Source organism: Tachypleus tridentatus, chromosome 12 (genome assembly GCF_004210375.1).
Source record: "Tachypleus tridentatus isolate NWPU-2018 chromosome 12, ASM421037v1, whole genome shotgun sequence".
Classification (NCBI taxonomy): domain Eukaryota; kingdom Metazoa; phylum Arthropoda; class Merostomata; order Xiphosura; family Limulidae; genus Tachypleus; species Tachypleus tridentatus.
The window spans coordinates 107640995-107658987 of NC_134836.1; the positions used below are offsets into that span (position 1 = coordinate 107640995).

At 36.1% G+C, this 17993-nt stretch overlaps 1 protein-coding gene across 6 annotated transcripts in view; it reads right to left on the bottom strand.

Annotated features, from left to right (window-relative positions):
• Nucleotides 1-17993, bottom strand: part of LOC143234288 (uncharacterized) — a 218350-nt gene that overhangs the window by 178506 nt on the left and 21851 nt on the right. The window contains exon 1 of one of the 6 annotated variants that reach the window (XR_013018582.1): nucleotides 9099-9206. The exons of 4 other annotated variants lie outside the window; for them this stretch is intronic. The gene's annotated coding sequence lies outside the window, so the exon portion shown is untranslated. Of the gene's footprint in view, nucleotides 1-4526; nucleotides 4751-9098; nucleotides 9207-17993 lie in introns of those variants that run through there. One more of the 6 variants, XR_013018581.1, reaches the window with a different exon arrangement.

The following is a 17993-nucleotide window of genomic DNA, read 5'->3' on the forward strand; positions in this document are numbered from 1 at the left end:
TATCTGCGCTAGTCATTCCCAATTTACCAGTGTAAAGATGGAGGGAAAGGCAGCCAGTCGACACCACCCACCGCCAACTCTTGGGATACTCTCTTAGCAAAGAATAGTGGGATTAACTGTCACATTATAACTCCCTCATGGCTGAAGGTCGATCATGTTTGGTGACGGGGATTTGAACCCGCGACCCTCAGACTACGAGTCGAGTTCCATAACTACCTGGCCATGCAGGATATATGTGAACAGCATAGAGTAGCTCTGGTTCTTATTAGAATCAAGTTCAATATTGTTTGCATGCTATCGTTTCAGAAAACAGTTTAAGAAATATGAAACTAAGAAAACAGTTGAAAATGTATTTATACAATAAGCTGTTAAAATACGTTCATTGTGACTTGGACAGACGAATTTAACGACGAAATGTAAAGTCAAAATCAATGACACTGTTCAAGATGTACAATATATATATTATAATCATAAAGTTAAACAAAATATGCTGCATTTTTTTTACAAAAAACAGAATCCTTGGTACAAACTACATTGGGATTATAAAATCTATCTTAAGTTTTAGAGGAGATGCTAAAGTAGGACCCACATTGCGGTGGAGATACACCGTCTATCAGTTTTAACCTCCAATTCGCTAATCTCATAAGAAGAATAAAAATTAGAAAACGAGATGTGGGTGCTCAAACCCACAACATTCCATCTATATCACCCTTCTGTGCCTGTAGACAGTTGTTAAAGGTTAAACATAAGGTCATTTAAGAACTTTGCACAACTTTATGCGGATGTACACCTTCAGCCGCATATAAAAAAGCATAGTCACAGCAAACTTAGTATACTAATATGGCTCAATGTCGTGTTAATAAGTATCTCCACCATACTGGGAGCAGGAATGCTAACTTTAAGAGATAAATTTCATCTTACTTATGGTAGTGCTTTTTTTCATTATTTTTCATCTCTTTATGTTTATCTTATTCTTATAATTTAGATAGCAGTCACCTTTCCACAACTGTCTCTAAACGGTGAAGGGTGATATAGATGTGGACGTTGTGGGCTTAAGCACCCAAATTTCGCTCTCCTTATTTCTAATCTTCTTGGGTGATACCAGCAAACTGGAGCATATGTAATAGCCTTTTTCGACGCAAAAATTTACACTCTAGCTTATAAAGATGTGTTCAGATTAGTAATGTATAATTTACAATATGTAATTTAGAATTTCCTTGAACGTAACGCCATCGAAGAAAATAAAACACAATGGATCATCTTGAGACACCAGTACTTTTCGAGACTAGCAACAAATAGACAACGGTTTGCAACACAATTAAGGAGGATTTCTATGTGGAAAAGAGAGTGGCACAAGTCTGATATAAATTGTTCACCGTTGAATACTTGCAGCAATTAGAAAGAAATAAAGTGAATATTCGTTGTATCCTATGAAGAAATACTGGTCAGGTCGCAGGAAACAGAGCCCATGTATTTTTATTACATTTTTTTTGTGATCGGACTGTTGAAACGGGCGTTGGAAAACTGTCGTTCTTACACAATTGGTGGATTATGGAAACTAAAAAAATGGAGGGGTATATTTTGGACATGACAGTCTTACGACAGAGTTTCGTGCACTGAAAATACACTTCAAATCTATTATTAAGAACCACATTTATCAGATAAATTATAATTAGACGTAGCGACATCAACTGTAACAAAGTAAAGACATTCTAAAATCGTTTTAATATGACGTAATCAGCCTCTATAGTTTCAAAAAATAGCCTCTAATATTCATTGTTTGTGCTATCATAATTTGAAAACCTTTGAACACATACATTCAACCAACAACGACAGTTATGTTTCGTCATAGTATTAGTGCTTCTTCTTTCATTGGGCGTTTTATTTTATTCAACAATTTTACAGAGTTTGTATGGTGTTCTTCCTTATTACCTAATTCATATACTTTACGTAATATCTCACCTTAAGCCTATCCCGAAACTGCTCATGTTATTCTGTTAAATATGTGAACAATGTGAAAGATGAAAATTGCAGTTCTATCTCTCATCATTAATGACAAGAAACACACTTGAAATAAAATGTATGAAGTAATTCTTTGTTAACCTGACGATGACGTAGAAAGGTCAAAACGTTGTTCTCTGCTTTATTAGTATTTTGAGAGCAAAGCTATTCGATAGCTATCTTCGCTAGCCGTCCCTAATTTAGCAGTGTAAGACTAGAGGGAAGGCAGCTAGTCATCACCACCCACCGCCAACTCTTGGGCTACTCTTTTACCAACGAATAGTGGGATTGACCGTCACATTATAACGCCCCCCACGACTGAAAGGGCGAGCATGTTTGATGCGCCCGGGATTCGAACCCGCGACCCTCACATTACAAAGTGCACGCCTTAACGCGCTAGGCCATGTCGGGCCCATTAGTAAAAGTGTTAATACCCTTACCAAATGTTCTGTCCGCCATAGTTTAACTTGGCACACTCATCTGTTAGTAATATACTTGGAATGTTTCTGAAATATCAGATTACACTAGTTGAAAGTGTAAGTGTTTTTTAGTTTTGGCAATATATTTCAATAAAAATGTTGAACCTGTTATGAAAAATAGAAGAAACATAAGCTACCTTCTGATATATTATATTTCCTGTTAAGGTGAAAGTTATTATTCACCATATTGTAACAGCATACACGTAATCATTATTAGAGGGAAAGAATGGTGTAATAGAATACGAAATAAGCTTTTAGTTAAACTAAACCTTTTCAGAACTCGCTAGTGTCTGCGTCAACTATAACTATTGGCTTCCAAAGTGATCGCAAAGGCAGGGTAAGGAAGGTATGGATGTCGAACTGTTCAAGCACGTTCACATATTTTCTATGTGATTATAAATTCTAGTCACATTTTTCCGAAGTATAATACCTTGTACTCACGATATGCGTCATTATATTATTTAGGGAGCTCAATGTTGGTTTTAAAAACGTTTTCAATCTATTTTGTCAGCTTCAATTAAAGTTTGTATGATACCAATGTATTTATGAATCTGTTTAAAGTAAATTATCTTGTCCTCATCGTAACTGTTTTATTTGCTGCTGAACGAAACACTTACTGCATAACGCGCCATACCTACCGTGAGGATCTACCCTTCAGTGTTAGCGTTGAAACCTTCAAAGATTATTACAGAGCCATCTGGTGGCTCATTTTATGCAACTGTTTTTCAAAATAAAACAAAAATTAGTGATTTGATGATATTTTAAATAAATTAAAACTATTTTATCTTAGAGCTGTCCCGAAAAGTATATTAGTCTTTCTTTAGACTTTTTAAGCGTAAGACGAAACCAGCATTTCAAATTAAAACTTTAAAAGAATTATACCTCCATTTCAAAACAGAAATATAATACGGCAATAGAAAGCTTGATTGCTGATTGATTGGTTTGAATTTCAATTGGTTTGAAATTTTGCAATTTCAAAATGATTTTGAAGATAATACTGAACTTTATTTTGCCGTCATTAAAAAGAATGAATGCATTATTACGTTATTTTAAAACATTTCTCTAACGCTATTTTCAGCATCAATACTTCTTTAAACACTAGACAAAACTAGCAAACGTTTTGGAGTAGTTTTAAGGTAGATAACGCAATCGTGTTAATAATTTTATCTGTTGCCGTGTTGTATAAACGATTAATAAACTTTTAGTTTCGCCCTTGAAGGCTGAACAGTATGCGTGTTTGTGCATCCCTCATATACCTCCATCTTTGTTGATCAGTCAGTACAAAACTTAACACAGCTGGACTTCGTTTCTGTTATGTTACCCCTTTTTATTGATGTGTTTTCGTAAATCATTGAGATATTTAAAAAAACAGTACGAATACCCCCTCAGGTAAGTGTACGTACTACTTGAAAATATATCCTATTAATTTTACTCTAACCATAGAAAAGTTTAAATACATTTTTTCCAAATATTATCACTCATAGAGTAACCTTCACCTGGTTCCAACTTTTAGCGCTATAACCATATACGGGAAAATATTCCTAACATGTAATATTCCAGAAATTTGGTAAGAAACTATTCAGGCTTACTAAAAACCCTAACCTATTACGTTAAAGTATAATGCTTTTTAATATGAAAATTCTATTCTTTTTAAAGGCAGTGAATGTTTTTAGACCAACTTGCAGTTCTCAGAACGGTCAGAAGGCCCGGCATGGCCAGGTGATTAAACATGCTCGTCCTTTCAACCGTAAGGGCGTTATAATGTTACAGTCAATCCAACTATTTGTTGGTAAAGAGTAGCCCAAGAGTTGGCGGTGGATGTTGATGACTAGCTACCTTTCCTCTAGTCTTACACAGCTAAATTAGGAACGGCTAGCGCAGGTAGCCTTCGCGTAGGTTTGCGTGAAATTCAAAACAAACTAAACGATCAGATTTTTGTGTCTATAGAGGACCCATGAAAGATGTTTTGAAGTTTTGCGAATGTGAAAATTTTATTTAATAAAACCCTAAAGAATAATTTTCTTTATGGATCCAGACCATGGAAATTTCACCTCATATCTTAGCAGACCAGTTTGTCGTTGTTATTTTGTTCGTCAATTTCTAGTGAAATAAACCAGTAAGAACTTGGGTTGTTGTAAACGTAGGCTCGGTTGGAATCACGTGTCTCATTATTTTCTTTCCTATGTCCAAAACATTCGTCCCAGTCACCAGGACAGAAGGAAGTAAACAGTTTTGTTTTTGCCTGTGTTTCGAAATCCTAGGCTGCCCTACTAAAAAGGAGTAACATAAGAAAAATGAGCCGGAATTTGCTTTGACTTTTGTATATAAGATTTAGATATGAAAGACTATACAGAGAGTACAAACCTTTATATCGTTTTACCTAGGAAGTTCATTTAATAAGAAATATAATACAATTTTATGCACACACACACACATATATAAAGGCTTTGTGTATAAGAAGCAGACCTGAACGAAAGCCAGTTACGACTTGTTCTAAATCTTCTGTATAAAAGAACGAGAATAGAAACTGATTTAGGCTTTGTAAGCATTTTGGTAATCTGAAAAACAAAGCACGAAGTATAAGGTATTTTACTTTTGAATAAATGAAGTAGGCTTAAGAAAAGGGAAGGCTGTATTTGAATTACGTTGTTGATACGTGAAGCTGATCCAATCAAAAAACGAGAAAGAAAATATTTTAGGCTACGCATATAAATGATTAACTGGAAGAGAACGAAATGCAGGTTGATCTGTATTGTGTGTATTTGAAGTTAATCTGAGAAGAGAGAAAAGATAAACTGATTTACGTTGCGCATGAGTATATGACGTTAATCTGGGGCAGTTCATAGTGTAACCTATTTAGTTTTAAGTTACGCGTGCATATGACACTAATCCGGGACAGTTCATAGTGTAAACTGTTTAGTTTTAAGTTACGAGTGCATATATGACATTAATCTGGGGCAGTTCATAGCGTAAACTGTTTAGGTTTACGTTACGCTTAGATATATGACGTTAATCTGGGGCAATTCATAGTGTAAACAGTTTAGGTTTAAGTTACACGTGCATATATGATGTTAGTCTGGGGCAATTCACAGTGTAAACTGTTTAGGTTTGCGTTAGACGTGCATATACGACGTTAAACTGGGACGATTGATAGTATAAACTGCTTAGGTTTTGTATACAACAAGTAGCTTTGAGGAAAGACTAGGAAAACTACTTTTACCAAATTCTTGTCATATAAATGCTTTTCGATAGGTTTATTTCTTTGATTGTTTTATTTTAATTTTGTACAAAGTTAACTGCACTAGCCGTCCTTAATTTAGCAGTGAAAAATTAAGGGGAGGGCAGATGGTCATCATCTCCCAAACCAACTCTTGGGCTGCTCTTTTACCAACGAATAGTGGGATTTATCGTACATTATAACGCTTTCATGGCGACCTTCAGATTGCTAGTCAAGAATAAACATAAACCTGTCCATGCTGGGCCTTTTCAATAAGACATTGACGCTTAACAACAAGCATAATATCAGAACAATGTGTAATGCTACTTTCAAATATTGCGTTTTAGTTCTTTTATCGAAGTTACTAATATTTATTAAATTATATTTCATTCTCATAAACTGCAAATAGTAAACTTTCCCATATTTACAACCACAAATAATAATGATTTTTATATTAAGCTTTATAAATAAACGACAATATGTGTGTGTTTATCCATTCTTTACATATCTCCACCTTTCTGAGCAGTCAGCACCAAACTTTGATAATATGAGAAAAATTGTTGGAATTAGAACCCCATTCTAATTTGGTATCTAATTTTGAAAAAACAAACAAACAAAACACAAAACAAAAACTATCAATATTGTGTATTCCTCAGCGTTAGAATGAGCTTTGTAAACAGTGTTTACAGAATTTTCGGAAACAGTAAATCTTTCTTTTCCAATCATGATACGTTTATCTATTTTTATTATACTTTCGATGTTAATTACGTTAAAAAACAAACAAACACACAGTTTCCTATCCTTTGTTTCAAACGAGTTATTATTTCACCCTTCCAACGGAGGGGTTTTCCAGCTTGTAACAAATATTTGTAGAGGACCATGTTACAAACCAAAAAGGCTAAAGAATAAACTGTAAAAAAAAACCCGACACATTTGTGCTTGAAAGGTCTTGGTATTTCTACAGTTTTCGTGCGCGTTATAAATTGTATTAATCATGACTTACGGTCCAAGACGTTTTGGACTAAAAAGTATATAATAACGTATTTGAATAAACTTAAATTACAGAATTGATTACAATGATATGATTACTGGTGAGCTACTGAAATACAATACCATTTTGCAAGGTGTGATGTTTTTCATCTTACATGGGCGTAGTTAGGGCTGAGGGGGCTTCAGTCTGCCCTCCTCCTAAAATTTGTAAATGTTATCTAAAATTAAATTTAAGTAAAACCAAATACAAATTTTGAACTCAAATATATCACACGTATAAGTTTTAAGATTTAGATACTTATTTGTCCATTTTACATAATGTAAATAACACGCACCTAAAGTGTTTGTTTAGAACTGATTTTCTCGCTCACCGTCTTAGCCTAACCCAAGTCGTCATGTCACGCGGGGCTATGTTAGTACTGGAATATCTTTCTGCATTGTTCACATGCTTTGGTTAAAACGTTTAAAATCTTTAGTTCGGTGAGCTAGGTGTAGCTTTGTGCTTAATATGCTGGATTATTTATCCATGGGTTCATGGTTTGTGTCCCGTTACCACAAAATGCCACAATTCGGTGTAGTTCAAAAGTTATACATTAGTGACGTTGATAAGCAGATTGCTTTGTAATATCTTACTTCTAAATTAGTGATAACTATGCGGAACTAGTTCTTTGTGCGGCTTTGTGCGAAAATTCGGGAGTGGGGGCAGGCTTGAGTTCTTAAGTACTTTATGTAAGGTAGAAAAACATGACGTTGTAAGTGTGACTTGATCGAGGTTTAAACACATTTTTTATTCACTTTAACAACCGAGTAAGTTAAATACGTTAATACGGGTCTCACGAGGAAAACGTGATACATAACTCAGAGAATTAAGATAAAACGAGTAGTGTACATTCACACTCGAAGGTTAGGGTTCAAAGTGACTTCAAGTGCAGCGACATCAGATCACCGTACCATGACATCACCTCAACTTCAGAATTCTGGTTGTTAAGTGTGTTATTATTTGTCAGGAGGTCTTCATTACGATGGAATATGTGCTCAACAGTGTAATAACATGCACGTGTGCAATACTGGCCGAATTAAAATAACTTTCACAGTAATTATCAAGTTTCGTCTTGAGTCAATCAATGACAAAACAAGTGCACTGTTCTCAAAAATGCACGGTCGTAATATTTATTGTCAGCTATCCTAGAACTGGCTTATGGCTCATCTATTTACATATGCAACAATAACGCACTGCAAAACTGACAGGGGCGACTCTAGTGATAGGTTCCAGTTGCAGACTTAGTCGTGAGCTTACCTCGTGCACTAACCCGCCTCTTACGTTTGCTTTTCGCGCCAAGGGATTTATAGTGGCAGTAGGTGATACGGAGAGACGTGTTCACCTATAATGTCTATTTGTGGGTGTGGGGGTGATGTGTTTGATGAATACGAAACCGCCAGCCAAAATGGCTTTCTAATAACAGATCATAGCCTAGGAAACTGTAATTATGTTCCATAGTTAATATCTAAAGATGGCCAGTTTTATTTTGATAAGCATCGTCTGGTTTCATATCGCTACCAGACAGAGCACGAATAACCTAATCCCTTTCCTTTATCCTGGGGCCTTGCACGCTATTGTGAGCAATGTGATATAACTGATTAAATGCTTTCTTTTCTCTGAGAATAAGAATTACTTGTACGAAAACAAAGAAGTAGATAAGTGTAGCCTGCATGACTTTCCTTTAAGGACGAGATAACATGATTTTTTTTATGAACAGAAAAGCCTCGAACCATTTGATTCTACAATTTATTTTAGTGACATGAGAGATAACAGAGATATTTCAAGCAAGTTACACATGAACTGCGTACTCGAGAATAATACAACAACATTTAATAATAATTCTCAGAAGAAACTAAGGCGCACTCGTTATTGGGATAAAAAAATTTCCTTTGTGTTCTCAGCCAGTTAGTAATAAAAGAAGTCACTTTGAATCGAACCAGAAGATAAACACTAGAAACAGAAACATATTATATATGTGTTATATATATATATATTTATACACACACACACACTCATGTATAAATATACTATTTCTTAATGTCTGTGTACTATGTTCAATTATTGCTGAAACTATACATACAGATTTATTATACAATACAACACATTATTTAAATACATGAGCTAAGGACCATGTTCTGTGGTTTCCTTTCCTATGGTTGAAACCCCATACTGTTTGTTACAGAATATGAAAGAGTATTTTAAGATTACCGAGGATTGGGTGTGGTTTCTTTAGGCAGAAAACCTGCCAATCATACTGTGTGTTCGTTTGGTTTGAATATTTGCTTAAAACAAGAAATGAAGCATTTGAAATCACAGCCCATGATATTGAACCAAGAGATAAAATAGAAGATAGGTAGTAAATAACACTCACCGTTAACTCTTGGACTATTCTAATCAAATAATGCGATTTTTGAGCAGCAGGACAAGAACCAATGGCCCTCTGTGCTAGGTGTAGCGTAACATTAGTTGAAGTTAAAAACTCTTATAAACCAGCTAGTTTTTGGTCAGTGTTGAAGGAATTATGGGATTACAGTTCTCTTAGTCTTTAGAAAATGTTTCCAGTGAGCCGGTATAACCACCTTTTTTCATGTTTACCAGTATGAAATTACCAGACACACTATGATTATGAAACATTGCAATCCGATATACGGGAAATAAATGCAAAGTCAGAAGGAAATGAACCGGTTTGACGTGGGATTTTGTAAGGAATTGAAAATATAAGAATCTGACGAAAGAAAGGAAATACCGGGAGATATGTGTATTTGTGTGTGTTTTTCTTATAATAAAGCCACATCAGGCCATCTGCTGAGTCCACCGAGAAAAATCGAACTCCTGATTTTAGCGTTGTAAATCAGTAGACTTACCGCTGTACCAGCGGAGGGCACGTGTGAGAGAAAGAGAACGAATAAACCGAGAGAGGCGAAGGAAGAAAGTAATACACTGCCAGCAAGAAACAAAATATATTTCTAAATTTATGTGTTACTGATTAACAGTAATAAACAGCCACATACTATGTGTATGTTAATATGAATAAATTCTTAACAGGAGTAGGTATAATTTAAATAAGGTGGGTGGGCATAAGAACGGAAGGCAAAGCTCGAGAACAGCACGATCGTATCACTTGGATTAATTGCTTCATACGGTTGCTTACTCTAGCTGGTTCAAGCCCACAACCCGTGAAGGGTGAAACAGAAATTAAATACTAGGGGCGCAAGGTGTCGCATCGTATACCATCAAATATGATGCCGCACAAACTAAAACAGTTGTTCTAAGTGTTATGTGTTATTAGAGATAGTTGGCACTATTTGTGGTAAATCAAACTAGTATTTGTGTTGTTTCTCTTTTTGTGTATCACCATAGATACTTGACAATATTATAGTAAGTAGAACTGGTGTTGGTGTTGTTTCACATGGTGTGTATTATTAGAGATACTTAACAATGTTGGTGGTAAGTAGGACTGGTGTTGGTGTTGTTTCACATGGTGTGTATTATTAGAGATACTTAACAATGTTAGTGGTAAGTAGGACTAGTGTGGGTGTTGTGTATCATTAGAAATACTTCACAATATTGGAGGTAAGTGGGACTGGTGTGGGTGTTGTGTATCATTAGAAATACTTAAAAATATTGGTGGTAAGTGAGATTGGTGTGGGTGTTGTGTATCATTAGAAATATTTAACAATATTGGTGGTAAGTGGGACTAGTGTGGGTGTTGAGTATCATTAGAAATACTTCACAGTATTGGTGGTAAGTGGGACTGGTGTGGGTGTTGTGTATCATTAGAAATACTTCACAATATTGATGGTAAGTGGGACTGGTGTGGGTGTTGTGTATCATTAAAAATACTTAACAATGTTGATGGTAAGTAGGACTGGTGTGGGTGTTGTGTATCATTAGAAATACTTCACAATATTGATGGTAAGTGGGACTGGTGTGGGTGTTCTGTATCATTAGAAATACTTAACAATATTGGTGGTAAGTAGGACTGGTGTGGGTGTTGTGTATCATTAGAAATACTTAACAATATTGATGGTAAGTAGGACTGGTGTGGGTGTTGTGTATCATTAGAAATACTTAACAATATTGATGGTAAGTAGGACTGGTGTGGGTGTTGTGTATCATTAGAAATACTTAATAACATTGATGGTAAGTGGGACTGGTGTGGGTGTTGTGTATCATTAGAAATACTTCACAATATTGATGGTAAGTGGGACTGGTGTGGGTGTTGTGTATCATTAGAAATACTTAACAATATTGGTGGTAAGTGGGACTAGTGTGGGTGTTGTGTATCATTAGAAATACTTAACAATATTGATGGTAAGTAGGACTGGTGTGGGTGCTGTGTATCATTAAAAATACTTAACAATATTGGTGGTAAGAGGGACTAGTGTGGGTGTTGTGTATCATTAGAAATACTTCACAATATTGGTGGTAAGTGTGATTGGTGTGGGTGTTGTGTATCATTAGAAATACTTAACAATATTGGTGGTAAGTGGGACTGGTGTGGGTGTTGTGTATCATTAGAAATACTTAACAATGTTGATGGTAAATAGGACTGGTGTGGGTGTTGTGTATCATTAGAAATACTTCACAATATTGATGGTAAGTGGGACTGGTGTGGGTGTTGTGTATCATTAAAATACTTAACAATGTTGATGGTAAGTAGGACTGGTGTGGGTGTTGTGTATCATTAGAAATACTTCACAATATTGATGGTAAGTGGGACTGGTGTGGGTGTTCTGTATCATTAGAAATACTTAACAATATTGGTGGTAAGTAGGACTGGTGTGGGTGTTCTGTATCATTAGAAATACTTAACAATATTGATGGTAAGTAGGACTGGTGTGGGTGTTGTGTATCATTAGAAATACTTCACAATGTTGATGGTAAGTGGGACTGGTGTGGGTGTTGTGTATCATTAGAAATACTTAACAATGTTGATGGTAGATAGGACTGGTGTGGGTGTTGTGTATCATTAGAAATACTTCACAATATTGATGGTAAGTGGGACTGGTGTGGGTGTTGTGTATCATTAAAAATACTTAACAATATTGGTGGTAAGTAGGACTGGTGTGGGTGTTGTTTCACATGGTGTGTATTATTAGAGATACTTAACAATATTGGTGGTAAGTAGGACTAGTGTGGGTGTTGTGTATCATTAGAAATACTTCACAATGTTGATGGTAAGTGGGACTGGTGTGGGTGTTGTGTATCATTAGAAATACTTAACAATATTGATGATAAGTAGGACTGGTGTGGGTGTTGTGTATTATTAGACATACTTCACAATATTGGTGGTAAGTAGGACTGGTGTGGGTGTTGTTTCACATGGTGTGTATCATTAAAGATACTTAACAATGTTGATGGTAAGTGGGACTGGTGTGGGTGTTGTGTATCATTAGAAATACCTCACAATATTGATGGTAAGTAGGACTGGTGTGGGTGTTGTGTATCATTAGAAATACTTAACAATATTGATGGTAAGTAGGACTAATGTGGGTGTTGTGTATCATTAGAAATACTTAACAATGTTGATGGTAAATAGGACTGGTGTGGGTGTTGTGTATCATTAGAAATACTTCACAATATTGATGGTAAGTGGGACTGGTGTGGGTGTTCTGTATCATTAGAAATACTTAACAATATTGGTGGTAAGTAGGACTGGTGTGGGTGTTGTGTATCATTAGAAATACTTAACAATATTGATGGTAAGTAGGACTGGTGTGGGTGTTGTGTATCATTAGAAATACTTAACAATATTGATGGTAAGTAGGACTGGTGTGGGTGTTGTTTCACATGGTGTGTATTATTAGAGATACTTAACAATATTGGTGGTAAGTAGGACTAGTGTGGGTGTTGTGTATCATTAGAAATACTTCACAATGTTGATGGTAAGTGGGACTGGTGTGGGTGTTGTGTATCATTAGAAATACTTAACAATATTGATGATAAGTAGGACTGGTGTGGGTGTTGTGTATTATTAGACATACTTCACAATATTGGTGGTAAGTAGGACTGGTGTGGGTGTTGTTTCACATGGTGTGTATTATTAGAGATACTTAACGATATTGGTGGTAAGTAGGACTGGTGTGGGTGTTGTTTCACATGGTGTGTATCATTAAAGATACTTAACAATGTTGATGGTAAGTAGGACTAGTGTGGGTGTTGTGTATCATTAGAAATACTTCACAGTATTGGTGGTAAGTGGGACTGGTGTGGGTGTTGTGTATCATTAGAAATACTTCACAATATTGATGGTAAGTGGGACTGGTGTGGGTGTTCTGTATCATTAGAAATACTTAACAATATTGGTGGTAAGTAGGACTGGTGTGGGTGTTGTGTATCATTAGAAATACTTAACAATATTGATGGTAAGTAGGACTGGTGTGGGTGTTGTGTATCATTAGAAATACTTAACAATATTGATGGTAAGTAGGACTGGTGTGGGTGTTGTTTCACATGGTGTGTATTATTAGAGATACTTAACGATATTGGTGGTAAGTAGGACTAGTGTGGGTGTTGTGTATCATTAGAAATACTTCACAATGTTGATGGTAAGTGGGACTGGTGTGGGTGTTGTGTATCATTAGAAATACTTAACAATATTGATGATAAGTAGGACTGGTGTGGGTGTTGTGTATTATTAGACATACTTCACAATATTGGTGGTAAGTAGGACTGGTGTGGGTGTTGTTTCACATGGTGTGTATCATTAAAGATACTTAACAATGTTGATGGTAAGTAGGACTAGTGTGGGTGTTGTGTATCATTAGAAATACTTCACAGTATTGGTGGTAAGTGGGACTGGTGTGGGTGTTGTGTATCATTAGAAATACTTAACAATATTGGTGGTACGTGGGACTAGTGTGGGTGTTGAGTATTATTAGAAATACTTCACAATATTGATGGTAAGTAGGACTGGTGTGGGTGTTGTGTATCATTAGAAATACTTAACAATATTGGTGGAAAGTGGGACTGGTGTGGGTGTTGTGTATCATTAAAAATACTTCACAATATTGGTGGTAAGTGGGACTAGTGTGGGTGTTGTGTATCATTAGAAATACTTCACAATGTTGGTGGTAAGTGGGACTGGTGTGGGTGTTGTGTATCATTAGAAATACTTAACAATATTGGTGGTAAGTGGGACTGGTGTGGGTGTTGTGTATCATTAGAAATACTTCACAATATTGATGGTAAGTGGGACTGGTGTGGGTGTTGTGTATCATTAAAAATACTTAACAATATTGGTGGTAAGTAGGACTGGTGTGGGTGTTGTTTCACATGGTGTGTATTATTAGAGATACTTAACAATATTGGTGGTAAGTAGGACTAGTGTGGGTGTTGTGTATCATTAGAAATACTTCACAATGTTGATGGTAAGTGGGACTGGTGTGGGTGTTGTGTATCATTAGAAATACTTAACAATATTGATGATAAGTAGGACTGGTGTGGGTGTTGTGTATTATTAGACATACTTCACAATATTGGTGGTAAGTAGGACTGGTGTGGGTGTTGTTTCACATGGTGTGTATCATTAAAGATACTTAACAATGTTGATGGTAAGTAAGGACTGGTGTGGGTGTTGTGTATCATTAGAAATACCTCACAATATTGATGGTAAGTAGGACTGGTGTGGGTGTTGTGTATCATTAGAAATACTTAACAATATTGATGGTAAGTAGGACTGGTGTGGGTGTTGTGTATCATTAGAAATACTTAACAATGTTGATGGTAAATAGGACTGGTGTGGGTGTTGTGTATCATTAGAAATACTTCACAATATTGATGGTAAGTGGGACTGGTGTGGGTGTTCTGTATCATTAGAAATACTTAACAATATTGGTGGTAAGTAGGACTGGTGTGGGTGTTGTGTATCATTAGAAATACTTAACAATATTGATGGTAAGTAGGACTGGTGTGGGTGTTGTGTATCATTAGAAATACTTAACAATATTGATGGTAAGTAGGACTGGTGTGGGTGTTGTTTCACATGGTGTGTATTATTAGAGATGCTTAACAATATTGGTGGTAAGTAGGACTGGTGTGGGTGTTGTGTATCATTAGAAATACTTCACAATGTTGATGGTAGAATGGGACTGGTGTGGGTGTTGTGTATCATTAGAAATACTTAACAATATTGATGATAAGTAGGACTGGTGTGGGTGTTGTGTATTATTAGACATACTTCACAATATTGGTGGTAAGTAGGACTGGTGTGGGTGTTGTTTCACATGGTGTGTATTATTAGAGATACTTAACGATATTGGTGGTAAGTAGGACTGGTGTGGGTGTTGTTTCACATGGTGTGTATCATTAAAGATACTTAACAATGTTGATGGTAAGTAGGACTAGTGTGGGTGTTGTGTATCATTAGAAATACTTCACAGTATTGGTGGTAAGTGGGACTGGTGTGGGTGTTGTGTATCATTAGAAATACTTCACAATATTGATGGTAAGTGGGACTGGTGTGGGTGTTCTGTATCATTAGAAATACTTAACAATATTGGTGGTAAGTAGGACTGGTGTGGGTGTTGTGTATCATTAGAAATACTTAACAATATTGATGGTAAGTAGGACTGGTGTGGGTGTTGTGTATCATTAGAAATACTTAACAATATTGATGGTAAGTAGGACTGGTGTGGGTGTTGTTTCACATGGTGTGTATTATTAGAGATACTTAACGATATTGGTGGTAAGTAGGACTAGTGTGGGTGTTGTGTATCATTAGAAATACTTCACAATGTTGATGGTAAGTGGGACTGGTGTGGGTGTTGTGTATCATTAGAAATACTTAACAATATTGATGATAAGTAGGACTGGTGTGGGTGTTGTGTATTATTAGACATACTTCACAATATTGGTGGTAAGTAGGACTGGTGTGGGTGTTGTTTCACATGGTGTGTATCATTAAAGATACTTAACAATGTTGATGGTAAGTAGGACTAGTGTGGGTGTTGTGTATCATTAGAAATACTTCACAGTATTGGTGGTAAGTGGGACTGGTGTGGGTGTTGTGTATCATTAGAAATACTTAACAATATTGGTGGTACGTGGGACTAGTGTGGGTGTTGAGTATCATTAGAAATACTTCACAATATTGATGGTAAGTAGGACTGGTGTGGGTGTTGTGTATCATTAGAAATACTTAACAATATTGGTGGAAAGTGGGACTGGTGTGGGTGTTGTGTATCATTAAAAATACTTCACAATATTGGTGGTAAGTGGGACTAGTGTGGGTGTTGTGTATCATTAGAAATACTTCACAATGTTGGTGGTAAGTGGGACTGGTGTGGGTGTTGTGTATCATTAGAAATACTTAACAATATTGGTGGTAAGTGGGACTGGTGTGGGTGTTGTGTATCATTAGAAATACTTAATAACATTGATGGTAAGTGGGACTGGTGTGGGTGTTGTGTATCATTAGAAATACTTCACAGTATTGGTGGTAAGTGGGACTGGTGTGGGTGTTGTGTATCATTAGAAATACTTCACAATATTGATGGTAAGTGGGACTGGTGTGGGTGTTGTGTATCATTAGAAATACTTCACAATATTGATGGTAAGTGGGACTGGTGTGGGTGTTGTGTATCATTAAAAATACTTAACAATGTTGATGGTAAAGTAGGACTGGTGTGGGTGTTGTGTATCATTAGAAATACTTCACAATATTGATGGTAAGTGGGACTGGTGTGGGTGTTCTGTATCATTAGAAATACTTAACAATATTGGTGGTAAGTAGGACTGGTGTGGGTGTTGTGTATCATTAGAAATACTTAACAATATTGATGGTAAGTAGGACTGGTGTGGGTGTTGTGTATCATTAGAAATACTTAACAATATTGATGGTAGAAGTAGGACTGGTGTGGGTGTTGTGTATCATTAGAAATACTTAATAACATTGATGGTAAGTGGGACTGGTGTGGGTGTTGTTTCACATGGTGTGTATTATTAGAGATACTTAACAATATTGGTGGTAAGTAGGACTAGTGTGGGTGTTGTGTATCATTAGAAATACTTCACAATATTGATGGTAAGACCAGTGGGTGGTTAGGACTAGTGTGGGTGTTGTGTATCATTAGAAATACTTACAATATTGATGGTAAAGATGGGACTGGTGTGGGTGTTCTGTATCATTAGAAATACTTAACAATATTGGTGGTAAGTAGGACTGGTGTGGGTGTTCTGTATCATTAGAAATACTTAACAATATTGATGGTAAGTAGGACTGGTGTGGGTGTTGTGTATCATTAGAAATACTTCACAATGCTTGATGGTAAGTGGGACTGGTGTGGGTGTTGTGTATCATTAGAAATACTTAACAATGTTGATGGTAGATAGGACTGGTGTAGGTGTTGTGTATCATTGAAATACTTCACAATATTGATGGTAGAGTGGGACTGAATGTGGGTGGGTGTGTGTATCATTAAAATACTTAACAATATTGGTGGTAAGTAGGACTGGTGTGGGTGTTGTTTCACATGGTGTGTATTATTAGAGATACTTAACAATATTGGTGGTAAGTAGGACTAGTGTGGGTGTTGTGTATCATTAGAAATACCTCACAATATTGATGGTAAGTAGGACTGGTGTGGGTGTTGTGTATCATTAGAAAATACTTAACAATATTGATGGTAAGTAGGACTGGTGTGGGTGTTGTGTATCATTAGAAATACTTAACAATGTTGATGGTAAATAGGACTGGTGTGGGTGTTGTGTATCATTAGAAATACTTCACAATATTGATGGTAAGTGGGACTGGTGTGGGTGTTCTGTATCATTAGAAATACTTAACAATATTGGTGGTAAGTAGGACTGGTGTGGGTGTTGTGTATCATTAGAAATACTTAACAATATTGATGGTAAGTAGGACTGGTGTGGGTGTTGTGTATCATTAGAAATACTTAACAATATTGATGGTAAGTAGGACTGGTGTGGGTGTTGTTTCACATGGTGTGTATTATTAGAGATACTTAACAATATTGGTGGTAAGTAGGACTAGTGTAGGTGTTGTGTATCATTAGAAATACTTCACAATGTTGATGGTAAGTGGGACTGGTGTGGGTGTTGTGTATCATTAGAAATACTTAACAATATTGATGATAAGTAGGACTGGTGTGGGTGTTGTGTATTATTAGACATACTTCACAATATTGGTGGTAAGTAGGACTGGTGTGGGTGTTGTTTCACATGGTGTGTATTATTAGAGATACTTAACGATATGGTGGTAAGTAGGACTGGTGTGGGTGTTGTTTCACATGGTGTGTATCAT